Raw genomic sequence first — 12,565 nt, forward strand, 5'->3', positions numbered from 1 at the left:
AATACCGAGAAGGCTGCCTCTCGTGAACGCGTAGTACAAAACGCTGGGAGTATGACTGGGACCCCTTCAGAATTATTAGAGATTCTGTCCTACTCCCGCACCATAATCCACTGAATGATTTCTGTGAAACTCAAATAACAATTCTTAACATCAAACTTTCTAACACTGAACAGTCAGAGACACGCTAACTTCATACCCATGAGCTGAGGAAGGACGGCAGAAAACACTCTGTTTTCCACAGTTCAAGTCTGGCCTGTCTGCAAGAGCAGAAAACTTTGCATGCACAGTGGAACACTCTACAGCAGTCATAGCTCAAATTTGAGCTGAACCTTCTCCAGCAGGAACCATCAGCACTGCGTGACGTCATACACGGTGCAAAACACGGGTGTCATGTTCAGAATGAAGGCTTCGTGTGGGCCTGTGATGCAGCAACCCTGGGCACTGCCAGGAGCACTGGGTTGTGTGGCTTAAAACTACTTTTTAGTTGTTGCATGTGCAGTGAGCTTTTAATATGGTCAACGCCTTTGAGACCTTCAGATTTAGCCTCATGACACCATATGGGGTCACAACACACACTTTATGAGGCCTTGGACTAGCTCCCTGGAGGCTGCTTCACATCGGCTGAATTAGAGGCTAGAATAGTTCATTTAAACAAGTGGCTGTCATTCCCATCGGACAGGACGGCCACCCCTGGCACCCGTGTTGCTCAGGGTATAGGGCATGTGTGCTCACCACAGCAATGTCTCGATTAAATTACTCAGTTCCCTTTGACCCACATTTCACTTCTATGCGTTTGCCCTTTAAAAATGCACCCATAGGCTATATAAAGACACGCTCAGTAATTTTCTTTGCATGTTATTTACAGTACAGACAAGCTCTACCAAGAAGACCATAGTGACACTGTGCTGCATTCATAATGTAGACTACTATTCAGCTCTTAAAAAGAAACGAGTATTTGTGAACGGAGGGTACTCAGGATGCTTTAAACTAAAAAGCAAGTTCAGAGGACTATGATTTCTATTGGTTTTTTGAGACAGGGTTTCTCCCTGTAGCTCTGGCTGTCCTGGGACTTGCTTGGTAGACCAGGTTGGCCTCCAACTCGGAGATCTTTCAGCCTTTGCCTCCCGAGTGCTAGAATGAAAGGTGTGTACCACTCACCACCCAGCTACTATATATTTCTACAATTACTTTTTTTTTTTGCTGTTTTATTACTACAATAATTCAATAATCTAAAAACTTTAATAATAGTGGAAAATAATAATCACACAGCAAATGAGCTGTGTCCCTCTCCAGTAAGTTCTGTGACGTCATCGCCATCTATGGCCCACTCACTGCTGTTTCCCCAAAGTCTAGTTGGTGCTGGGAACTTGATAGGTGCTCATTAAACATTTATTAATTGAATGAATAAGTGAATCAACTATCTGTTTCTATGACGCCATAAGCTGTGCTAGCCAGTCACAGCTCTGGAAGCAGCACACTCCCCATGCCCCTCGAGGTGTGCCCTGTTCTTTAAAGCATTGCAGGTGTGCGTCACCTTGGCTGACAGCTTTGCCATGTCACATTTTCTGCTGATGTTGAGCTCTGGGGCCTTTGCACAAACAACACACTCAATGTGGGTCCCTTTGCTGACTTAGGAAGACAGCTTCGTCCCTGTTCAATCTCAACAGCGCGTTTTGTTCCACGTTGCCAGCAGAGTTTAAAGCCCAAACCACGACTGTAGCTAAATCCAAACAAAGCCTCCTTGAACATACTTGATCAAGAGCCTCACACGCTTACTTCCAGGTTAGCTCCAAGGCAGGACTAAGACAGCCAGAAGCAGCCTCCTGTGACAGAGGCTCTCCATCCTTCCTCAGAGGAGTGTGTTCTGGCTCATGGACTCCACCACAGGTCCTTTGCATGGACAATGCCTTCCTCTAAGAAAGCTTTGTCCAGTTGGCAAGGCTGTCTTGATATTCGGGATGGCCGATCTGAAAGGCCTTCTCTTTCCTAGTCCATTCACCCTGGAACACTCCCTGGAAAGCATTGCTATAACAATGGTCACATGTGGGCTTTAAGGTTTCTTTTTCTTTTTCTTTTTTTTTTTTATTATTATTATAAATAAGTACACTGCAGCTGTCTTCAGATACACCAGAAGAGGGCGTGAGATCTCAGTACGGGTGGTTGTGAGCCACCATGTGGTTGCTGGGATTTGAACTCAGGACCTTTGTAAGAGCAGTCAGTGCACTTATCCGCTGAGTCATCTTGCCAGCCCAGCTTTAAGGTTTCTAAAGTCCATACCCGGGCTTGTGTTCTCTCTCTCTCTCTCCCTCCCTCCCTCCCTTCCTCAGCCCGTGAATCAGGATGTAGCTCTCTGCTACTGCTCCAGTGCCACCACACTCACCGTCATGAAGACAATGGACTAAACCTCTGAAACTGTAAGCAAGCCCTTAATTAAATGCTTTCCGTTCTAAGAGTTTCCTTGGTCATGGTGTCTCTTCACAGGAATAGAACAGTGACTAAGACACTGTCTGTGTATTACCTGTTCTCCACTCCCATCCCAGTGTAATCAGGGATGCCACCGTCCTTGTTCATAGCTCCTGTGTCTGGACCACCATGGTCACTCAATATCTATTCCCAAGGGAATGAGTATGACTCTACTTACCCAAAGTATCTTTAGACCCAGGCTTCTACTTCATCTGCAAGGAGAGCCCTGGGGCTACTGTAACAAATTACCACGGACCTGGAGGCATAAAGCAACACAGACTTATTCTCTAACATTTCTGGGAAGCCACAAGTTCAACATTTTGTTTTTAACTAGGCCAAAAACAAGGCCACATGCCCAGTACAGTTTGTATACAAGAAGCCGGTCTTTGCCTGTGCAGTGTCTGCTGGAGGCCAGTGCTTCTGTGCTTCTGGCTGCCTCCCATCACAAGCAACTTCAAGTCTTTTTGCACACCATTACACCACCCTTGCTCTGTGCGTGTGCCATTATAAATTGTCCCCTCAGCCTTTCTCTTCTACTGGTTACACAGGATAACATTTACTGTCTAAGGAGTCAACCCAGGGGAACCTTAGCCGATCATCTCTGCAAAGACATTGCTGTGCAATACTAACATTCAACATTCGTAGGGTTAATGGATGGCTCCTGATGTCTCCAGGCCACCAGAGATGTCTAGCAGCTCTGGAAATCCCTTTGCAGGATGGAGACACGCGTTTTGAACTTCTGCGGGCCCCTCTGGCAGGGTCAGCCTTAAAGAAGAGCTCAGTGAAAGCTTTGTGACTGAGTGTGCATAGCAGGTGCTGCTGCGTCTGCAATCCCTCTCAGCTCCAACCTCAAAGGGGGAAAAAAATGTCAGGGCTCCAGTTTCCTCCATGGAAGTGGCTTACCACTCTCTCCCCCCTCAGCAACCACAGGAAGCTCCTCATTAGAGGCTGCCACTCCATCTGCTGCTGGGGACCTCCCAGGGTCAGCCTGCAGGGCCATCCCCCTGCTGCAGGGCACACAGTCCACTCTTGCTGTCTGGGAGTCAGAGCAGGCTGGGCTGCAGTGTGATGGCTCCCTCCTCTTCCATAATTCCAAATAGGAAGACACGGTGGAATGAGGGTTGAGGGGATGAGAGACTGACATTAGCCTGTTTCTCTCAAAGATACCATTCAGGTGATTGGTCCAGTGCACAGGAAGTCCTTCCGCCCTGGCCCTGACTGTCTCCACAGTTGCTACAGAACCTGGCTCTCCGCTGGCAAAAACAAAACAAAACAAGTGAGTCTTAACCTTCTTCCTTGTCCCCATAAGCCCTCATCCAGTCACATCCTGGTCCCTGGTCCTAGTCTCAGGGTTCCCTGAAGTCAGCAGGGGTATTTGGCACTCTGGACCTGGTGTCTTTGCCCCTTAACCTGGGAGTATTCTGTCCAGATCTCAATGGCCTGGGTTTCACACCTGCTCTGCTTGGGAACTGAGGCCTCCCCTCCCTTCCCATGCAGGAACAGGGGGGCTGATAGAACGGGGGGGGGGGTTCCTCAGGGATTTGTAGGTGGGGGAGGATTTTCTGCTCTCCCTGAGCCTAGTGTAGGCAGGGAGGTCCAAAGAGCAAGCAGGATGACCATGTCTAACTCTGAGAGCAAAGACAAGGTCTTAGAGGTCCATACATGGCTTACCCCAGAGTCCAGAGGAAGTCTGACTCTTAATAGTCCTGGCTGGAACGGGGCATGCATTTGGGCAGCCTATCATCCTCCGTTGTGCCACAGGAGACCCAGAGAAGCCATGCCACTGGATTGCGGCGCTACAATAAGTTGAGGCTATTTGTAACCTGTGTTACTGCTGGTGGGGATTTTGAGAGTATATAACAGTCTCTATGAAGCGCATCAAAAGGACAACAAGATTCATTCTGAATACATCCTATATAAGCTAGACCCTTTGCAGCTTCCTTGCTGGCCCTCCCTAATGAAAGGACACAGCTTTTCAGTGGAGGGGAAGAATGTATACAATGTGACTTCTCTGTGTGTTTGCAAAGTGACTAAATGCCTTCAGAGAGATTTCCTGACCTATAGAAATAGGAACAAAAAACTAACCCTCACCCAGCCATATGCCCAGGCTGTGACATTTTGAAAACGGAACACTGGTGTTTGAGCGTGTCAGGCAAGACTCTGACAATTCCACAGCTTACTTTTGTTAAAAAAAAATGTGGTTTTCTTTTAAAAAGTATATAACTGGGCCAGGTTGCGGCGGCGGTGGTGGTGGCGCCGCATGCTTTTAATCCCAGCTCTCGGGAGGCAGAGGCAGGTAGATCTCTGAGTTTGAGGACAGGACCGCACAGAGAAACCCTGTCTTGTTCTCACCACCACCCCCAGATTTAGTGGTGTACACCTGTAAGCCCAGCCCTGAGAGGGGCTAAGGCAAGAGAATTATAGTTTCAAATCCTGCTTGGGCCTCCCAAGTGCAAGGTCGTCCTGGGCAACTTAGTGAGCCCCTGTAAAAACGCAGAAAGAGCCGGAGTTGTAGCCTGGCGTCAGAGAATTTGTCTGGAATGTGTGTGGCCCCTGAGTTCAATCTCCAGCATTAAAAAAAAACAAAAAACAAAAAACAAAAAACAAAAAACAAAAAACAAAAAACAAAAACCAAGCAAACAAAACAACAACAACCACAAAACAAAACAAAAAAGAAAGGTCAATACAGCATAGATCACAGGAAAATAGGAATTCGGACACACTTCAGCAGAATTTAGCAATTTAAAAAATTTTAAATGCGTATTCCCTTAACTTGGTAATTTCATTCACAGAAAAGCCTCTTTCGAAACAACCAGAGTCCCTTTAAACACAGCACTTGGAAGGCAGAGGCAGGAGGACCTCTGTGAGTTCAAGGTCAGCCTGGTATAAAGAGCAAGTTCCAGCATAGCCTGGGCTACACAGAGAAATATTGTCTTGAGGGGAAAAAAATGTGTAGCTACTCTTTTTTAATTTTCCTTGTTATTCAATTTATTTATTTTCTTTTCAAGGCAGTATTAATCTGTAGCTTTAATCTATAGTAACACATTTTAAAATTCAAGCCTAATTGCTCATATTGCAAGTAAAGATGCGATAGTTCAGCACTACGTCATTCACTTGAAGCTTGTGCTTGTTGTGTCTGTCTGAAAAGTGATTATATTGGCCTATACATCTTAGGGTTTGGTGGCTGGGAAGAAACACTCTGACCAATGTAATTCTTATAAAAGAAAGCATTTCATTGTGGCTGGCATACAGTTTTAGGAGTTCAGTCCATTATCATCATGGCAGGAAGCATGGCAGTGTAGGCACACATGGTCCTGGAAGAGTTGAGGGTTCTACATCTTGATTTGAAGGCAGCCAGGAGACTCTCTTTCATATTGGGCAGAGCCTGAGAATAAGAGTCTCAAAGCCCACCCCCACAGTGACACTTTTTTTTTTTTTTTAAAGATTTATTATATGTAAGTACACGGTAGCTGTCTTCAGACACTACAGAAGAGGGTGTCAGATCTATTTACGGATGGTTGTGAGCCACTATGTGGTTGCTGGGAATTAAACTCAGGACCTTCGGAAGAGCAGTCAGTGCTCTTAACCGCTGAGCCATCTCTCCAGACCCTGACACACCACTTTTAACAAGGCCACACCTCCTCCATGAATACCAAACCTCCTAGTAGTGTCACTTCCCATTGGCCAAGCATATTCAAACCACCACACTATATTAACTATGATGATATATGTATATAAGTATATACAAATATATACCATGTTTATATTCATATTCATATATGTAGCTGTGGATTGCCCAATAAGTGTCTTAGTTTGCAGAATGGGGATCTAAATGCCTATAAGCATGATTGACAGGTATATGGTAGAGAGATATTGTGTGGATAGCAATAGACTACCAACATATCAAAATTCTAACATTGATTTTAGGCAGATGATTGTTCTCACTTAGGCTTTTTCTTCCTATGAAAAAAATTTTGTGATAACAATTGTTCTCTATGCAAGAGGGAAAATCTGACCACGCCAAACAGGTGCTATGTGATTCTGGCCATTATTCTTTAGCCAGGACATCCTTTCATAGCCAGTAATGAATCACAGCATAAACACAACAGTTGGAGGACATAGCTCAGAACTGGGGTGGGCTGAGAATTTACCCTCTCACCTAGAATACTTTTGGGTATGCAAGGAGAAGCTGTTATTTTTGCTTTTGGTCTGACCAGCTTGGGTCCCTGGTATCTGAGCCACTTGGTTGCCTAATCTGAGTGACTGCTCCCTTCTCTCTGTCTCCTAATGCCCAGGGCTGGAGACTGTGTTGGGACCACCAAGAGGAAAAGCTTCAGTGTCTCTATGATGTGGTTGTAACTGAGTGTTACATAGTCTTGAAAAACCCATCTTTCTCACCCTGGATCAGCACAGCCCTAATGTCAACATTTCCTCTTTGAGACAGGGTCTCATGTGTGGTTGAGGATGACCTTGACCTTCATGTGCCCCCAAATCTGGTCCATGCAGTGCCGGGATTCCAGCCCACGGTCTTCTGCAGGCAGGAGCTCTCGGCTGACAGCCTCATCTCCAGCCCTTTGAAGTCAGACCAACTGAAAACGCTGTCTTCTTACCCATGTCATATGACTTCATATAGTGATTGTAGCCCTGAGGCCCTGCAGAATTCTCTCACCCCTATCTGGACCACCCTTGGGACTTGCCCGCTGTCCACCCAAGGCTGCCACTATGGGAAACTACCATCTCTGTGTCTCAGGCTGGTTGTTAAGGTACCCACTGCCCCCACCTGCAGTGCTGGGCCATCATGTCACCATCTATTTATATCAGCGAGGCACGTCCCGCTCAGATCAGCTTTCTCTTCTCCCAAGCCTTGGCTGCTTCAGGGTGGCTACCATCCCACTCAGGCCCCTGTGTCATTTATCTTCTACACATCAGGCAAGGGGAGCAGGTCCGCTTTTCTGGTTCTAGAAAATGAGGTTTTTATTCCCTGAGATACCCTAGGCTGATCTAACTAGGGCAGTTACATGACATGACATTAAATGAGACAATTCCTTTAGTAGATCAGTATCTGAATGGTAGGATACTTACTTAGGAAAAATTATGTACTGCCGTTTCTTTTTTCTTTTTCCTTTGTTCAAAACAAGCTCTTGATACATAGCCTAGGGTGGCCTTGAACTTGTGATCCTTCTGTCTCAATCTCCTGCATGCTGAAATTCCACACAAGCCTCACCATGCAGGTCAGTAAGGGCTTCTTAATAGATGAAATCACTATGGTCTTTCTCCCGTAAAATCTCATGAGGTGGGTCACACTAAAGACAGAGAACCAGGTGAGAACAGAATGAGGGGGGTGGGGGAGGTTTGTGTAGATGAGGCTGTACAGGTACAAGGGACGAACGCTGGGGTAGGCTGAGCTAACCCTCCCCAAGGCATCGCTCCCACCTCACAGTGGCATTTTACTCATAATTTGGTTCTCCCAGGATACAAAGCGACATGGAGCCCACCAGCTGATTGATGTTCCAACACCCACCTCTCGGCAGAGTTCAGCCAATCCTCGGGCTCCATCACTGCCAGAGCAGAGCGGACAGTTCAATCAATCCTGGGTCAATCTGTAATTGAAACCACACACGCTGCCCCTCCTCACTGTCAAATTTATTAGGCTGATGTATGCCAGTGTCTCCTCCTAGTCCAGCGTAGGGCGAATCAAGCAACATTAGAACCAAGGCCACCTTATCATTCCATGACCCAAGGCATTGTATCTCCCAAGTGTGAGCGTGAGAGAGTTCTTGGGAGACAGCCAACTTAAACACTTTCCTGGAGACTGCTCTGTACCACACGGAGCGCTGTCCCTGTGTGGTCACAGGGCGAGTGACTCCTGTTCCAGCAAAGTGTAAAACTCTCAGTGGAGCTGGTGACTCATGCACAGTCATCGACGACGACACCACCGTTCCTTCTCTGGTCCGTGTAGCCCATCGTGAGCCTTAGAGAGCCTGAACATTCCCGGTGCCACCTCACAGCCATTTTCCAGGCGGGTTGTCATAAGAAATCTACAATGCCTGTGACGTGAATAGCACAAAGAAGAGGCACGGTTGTGCAGTGCATTGCGGCAGCACTGGCCAGGTGTTTGACATCTAGGGGATGGGGGGAAACAATGGGAAGCAGCTTCCCTGATGGACTCAATTTCATCATCCATGAACTGGTGATCTGAGCTCCCTGTAGTACTCTCCTAAGCACCGAGCAGCCCTCGATTTGGAGTAGGAAAGCAACAGCCTACAGGTAACCAGGCAGCAGGAAGATGCTGTAGTTACTCGGCTACGTTCCCTTTCATTCCTCGGGCACCTTCCAATCCATAGCAGCGTTTAGATCTTCCAGTGCTGTCAGTGAGCAAGGTTTAGGTCTCCTAGTTGTTGTGGTGGGGTGTGATCAAAGAAGCTCGCGGTGGCAAAGCTGTTGCTGAAGCTGGGCACTCACTCTCTGAAAATGCAAAGAAGAGAGAGGGAGTCTGCCACTATCAGCAGCTAACATCAGGCTCGCCAAACCTACCTCCATCATTTTGGCTCATAGAGGCTGCCTTGAGCTCAGGGAAAGATGCTTATCCAGTTTACACTGGCTTCTACTAGATGAGGACAGAACCTCCCTCCTGTCCCCAACACACACACACATACACACATACACACACACACACACACACCTGTTACAGCATCCCAACAGTCTCCAGACATGGTGGCAAGCACTTCCTAAAGGAAGACAGCTGGATGGACGGACCATGGCTGAAAGACCGATGCCTACACGAGAATGAAAATGTCTGACACAAGCATCACACAGGGAACGAGCAAGATAGGCTCTGCCCATGGAGACCTGGACTTGACCCTCTGCTCTGACTGCTCTGTGGTCTGATACTCCAGGCTTCTGCTCCCTTGTCATGAGCCTGTGCTCAGGGCCTGCTCCCTGACAGAGTGTGGAGCAGGTATGAGGGAAAGGTGTCAGGAGGCGCTGGCTGCTGGGTAGCAGCTGCCTCCTTCATCCCGGCAAAAGCCCTTCTCACCAGTGATAGTGTCGTCTCAGCACAGGGCTGGTGTGAGAGAAGGCTGGTGTGTGAGAAGGCTAGTGCTTCCACCCTTCGAAGTGCTCCCATCTAAGTGTCAACCTGAGACTTGATGCCCCATGTCACAGTAGTGGCAAGGAAAAGCTTGAATGAGGAAATGAAACAGCACTGCAGAAAACCTTCTAACTGAGCATTGGGTATGAATGACCCTGGAGCCACCTGGAGGCCACCCCAGCAGGCCCTCTCCTGGCTGCTGAAGGCCTGACTGAATGCCACAGACCCACTTGCTTCTCTTCCCTCCATGTCCCTTCTTAGATCCCAAACACCCAGCATCACTTGAGCCTTATTTCTCTCTAGCCATGGCCTAGGTTCTTCCTTCTGGAATGACTGGCAGATAGGCATGTCCAAGTCCCACCTCCTATCTTACTACTCGCCCACCCTGAGCTAGGGGTTGTCCTTTTGGATATTAGAAGACAAGATGACACATCTCCCCAGGTCACAGATATTTAATTTGGAAAACGCACCTTGGGAGAATCTTTGAGGAGACTTATGTTGGCTGTGGCTACTGAGCCTGGGTTTACGGGATGCATTTGCATGGGCTAGGGTACATTTCTTCGGAAGATCCCCGACGGGGCCTACCTCCACGATGACTGTTGCCACAGGTCACATGCCACACTGTCACACAGAGAGCAGGGCCTGAGTGCATGCTATGAAAGCAAGACATGGGTGTGAACGGAGTCACGACCGTCATGGCCAAGTGCAGGGAAAAGGCACAGCTCTGACCCCACAATGCTGAGCAAGTGTGTGACAGATCCCTGCAGAAGGCTGTGCTATGTAGCCCAGGCTGGCCCAGAACTCACAATCCTGCTGCCTCAGTCTCCCAAGGACCCCAGAAGAAATTCTTTTTTTTTTTTGCCTTATATCTTCACCAGAAGAACCGTATCTAAATGTGAAACAAAAACCTGCCAAGCATAAAGAGAAACAGTAAGATGAGACCCATGGCTGTGAGGACGGGCAGTTTCCTTAAGTAAGACACAAAGCAGAAGGCTCCAAGGAGAAGTCCTGGGCAGCTAAATACTTTCAAAAAAGACAATTAACAGGGAAAAGAGGCAGCGTTTCCAGGCAGGCAGGATGCTGTGTGTCTGGGAGGCACAGAAAATTCCTTCAAATCAACACAAAGGCCTCAAAATGCCAACAACAAATCAACAGACGCAGCAGTTCAAAGAGCGAGAATAAAGTGCACATTAAAAATGCTTGAAAACACCCAAAATGAGGGAAACGCAAGCAAATAAGACACGCTCCCCTCGTACTGCCAGGAGCTAGCGTTTTTGAAAATGTTGAGCATTAATAAGTGTGTGAAGAGACAGGTACGGCTACACGCTCCAGGGACTCTGGACTAGTCAGCTGCTTAAAAGACGATCTGGCAAGGCTATTAAAATGGAAAGCGCACGTACCTGGCAATTCTAACTCAGAGTGGAAATGCTCCCTCCTGTGCCCACAAAGCATGTATAAAAATAACAGCATCAACCACCTTCTCCTTCATAAAACCAGAACTCTAAACTATCTATCAATTAGAAAAGAGCTAAAGGAATGCTGGGCCATTGTGTGGAATAGTATGCAGCTGTTAAAAGGAATGGGTACGCCATGTGACAGTATATATGATAAAAGCAGGCCTGGGGGATGAGTCAGTTGGTAAAGGTCTGTGAAGATCTGAGTTAGATTTTCAGAAACCATCTTATAAAGCTGGGTGTGGTGACCCATGCTTATATCTTGGTTCTGGGATGAACAACTTGGTTGCTGTCCAACCAAGGTGGACAACTCCTGAGAAACAGCATGTAGGGTGTGCCTCTGGCCTTTGCACACATGTGTGTGTACATACTCCCCTCCCCCCAGACAGAAACACAGAAAGAAACAAAATGTGCAGGAAAGGTGACCCTAAAACTCACCGTTTAAGCATACACAGCAGCATCCTTACACCTATAACGATAGATGTGTCAGTAAATGTATTGAAAATGGTGTGAAAAATGGCATCAGGTTTGAGGACAGATTAGTGCCTCCTTAGACTGTGAGCCACACTAAACTTGCCTTAGTTATGGTTTTATTGCTGCGATAAGACACCAACACCAAGGCAACTTATAAAAGACCTTACCTGGGGCTCACAGTTTTAGAGGGTGAGTCGGTGTTGATCATGGGGGGAGGGGGGCAGGGCAGCAGGGCAGCAGGGCAGCAGGCATGCCACTGAAATCGCAGGTGAGAGATCACATCTTGAAATACATCCACAAGACAGAAAGAGCTAACTGGGAATGGCTGGGTGTTTGAAGCCTCAAAGACCTCCATCCCAAAGTGATACAGCTCCTCAAACTATCCCACATAATCCTTCCCACATAGTTCGGACCCACTGGGGTCTAAGAGTTCAAACGAGCACAAAACCCTTACCTTTTTAAAAGTAGCTCTGTCACAGTGAGAAGAGTGAACAGGAGAGAGAATGCCCAAGGCGCTGTGTAATGGGAATCTCTGTGATCCATCCTTTCATTACCAGAAGGAAAACAATTTTCAGAATTTATTTTGCATGGAACAAGAAATTTGAAGACAAATGCAATGTATAGAGATCCCATTTTGCTCTCTATTAAGAGATCTTGTCATTATGAGGCAAAGGCAGTTTTGTCCCCAGTGGAAGAGCTCCTGTGGGGCCTACTCCGTACTGGAAGGTCTATCCTGTGCTGCCAGACAGTAATGTCTGGGACAGAAGTTTCAGAGTTTCTTCTGGAAGCCATCCCGTCAGAGGGCTGGCCTCTTTCCAACTGCCAGCTGCTATTCCCAGCATCTCATGCATCCTGACTAAAGAAACAGGCCTCCAGCGTGGGAGACCGAGGCGGGAAGATGGCTGTGAGGTCGCAGTGAGTTTGAGGCCATCCTGGGCTAAAGTGTGATACCCCATTTCAAAACAAAACAAAACAAAACAAAACAAAACAAAACAAAACAAAACAAAAACAAGCAACCAAAACCAAAACCAATGCAACAACTGAGAGCAAGTGAGGGAGGGGGAGAGAGGGAGGGAGGGAGGGA

At 47.3% G+C, this 12,565-nt stretch overlaps 1 long non-coding RNA gene across 3 annotated transcripts in view; it reads right to left on the minus strand.

Moving 5' to 3' along the window:
* Positions 1-2,335: 2,335 nt before the first annotated feature.
* Positions 2,336-12,565, minus strand: part of LOC110323998 — a 13,063-nt gene continuing 2,833 nt past the window's right edge. The window contains exons 2-5 of one of the 3 annotated variants that reach the window (XR_003844244.1): positions 11,936-12,025; positions 7,985-8,928; positions 7,546-7,766; positions 2,336-3,716 (exon numbers count right to left, since the gene is read on the minus strand). This is a non-coding gene — a long non-coding RNA (uncharacterized LOC110323998). Of the gene's footprint in view, positions 3,717-4,146; positions 4,260-7,545; positions 7,767-7,984; positions 8,929-11,935; positions 12,026-12,565 lie in introns of those variants that run through there. The other 2 variants (XR_003844245.1, XR_003844246.1) reach the window with 2 other exon arrangements.

Source organism: Mus pahari, chromosome 7 (genome assembly GCF_900095145.1).
Source record: "Mus pahari chromosome 7, PAHARI_EIJ_v1.1, whole genome shotgun sequence".
In the NCBI taxonomy this organism is placed as follows: Eukaryota; Metazoa; Chordata; class Mammalia; order Rodentia; family Muridae; genus Mus; species Mus pahari.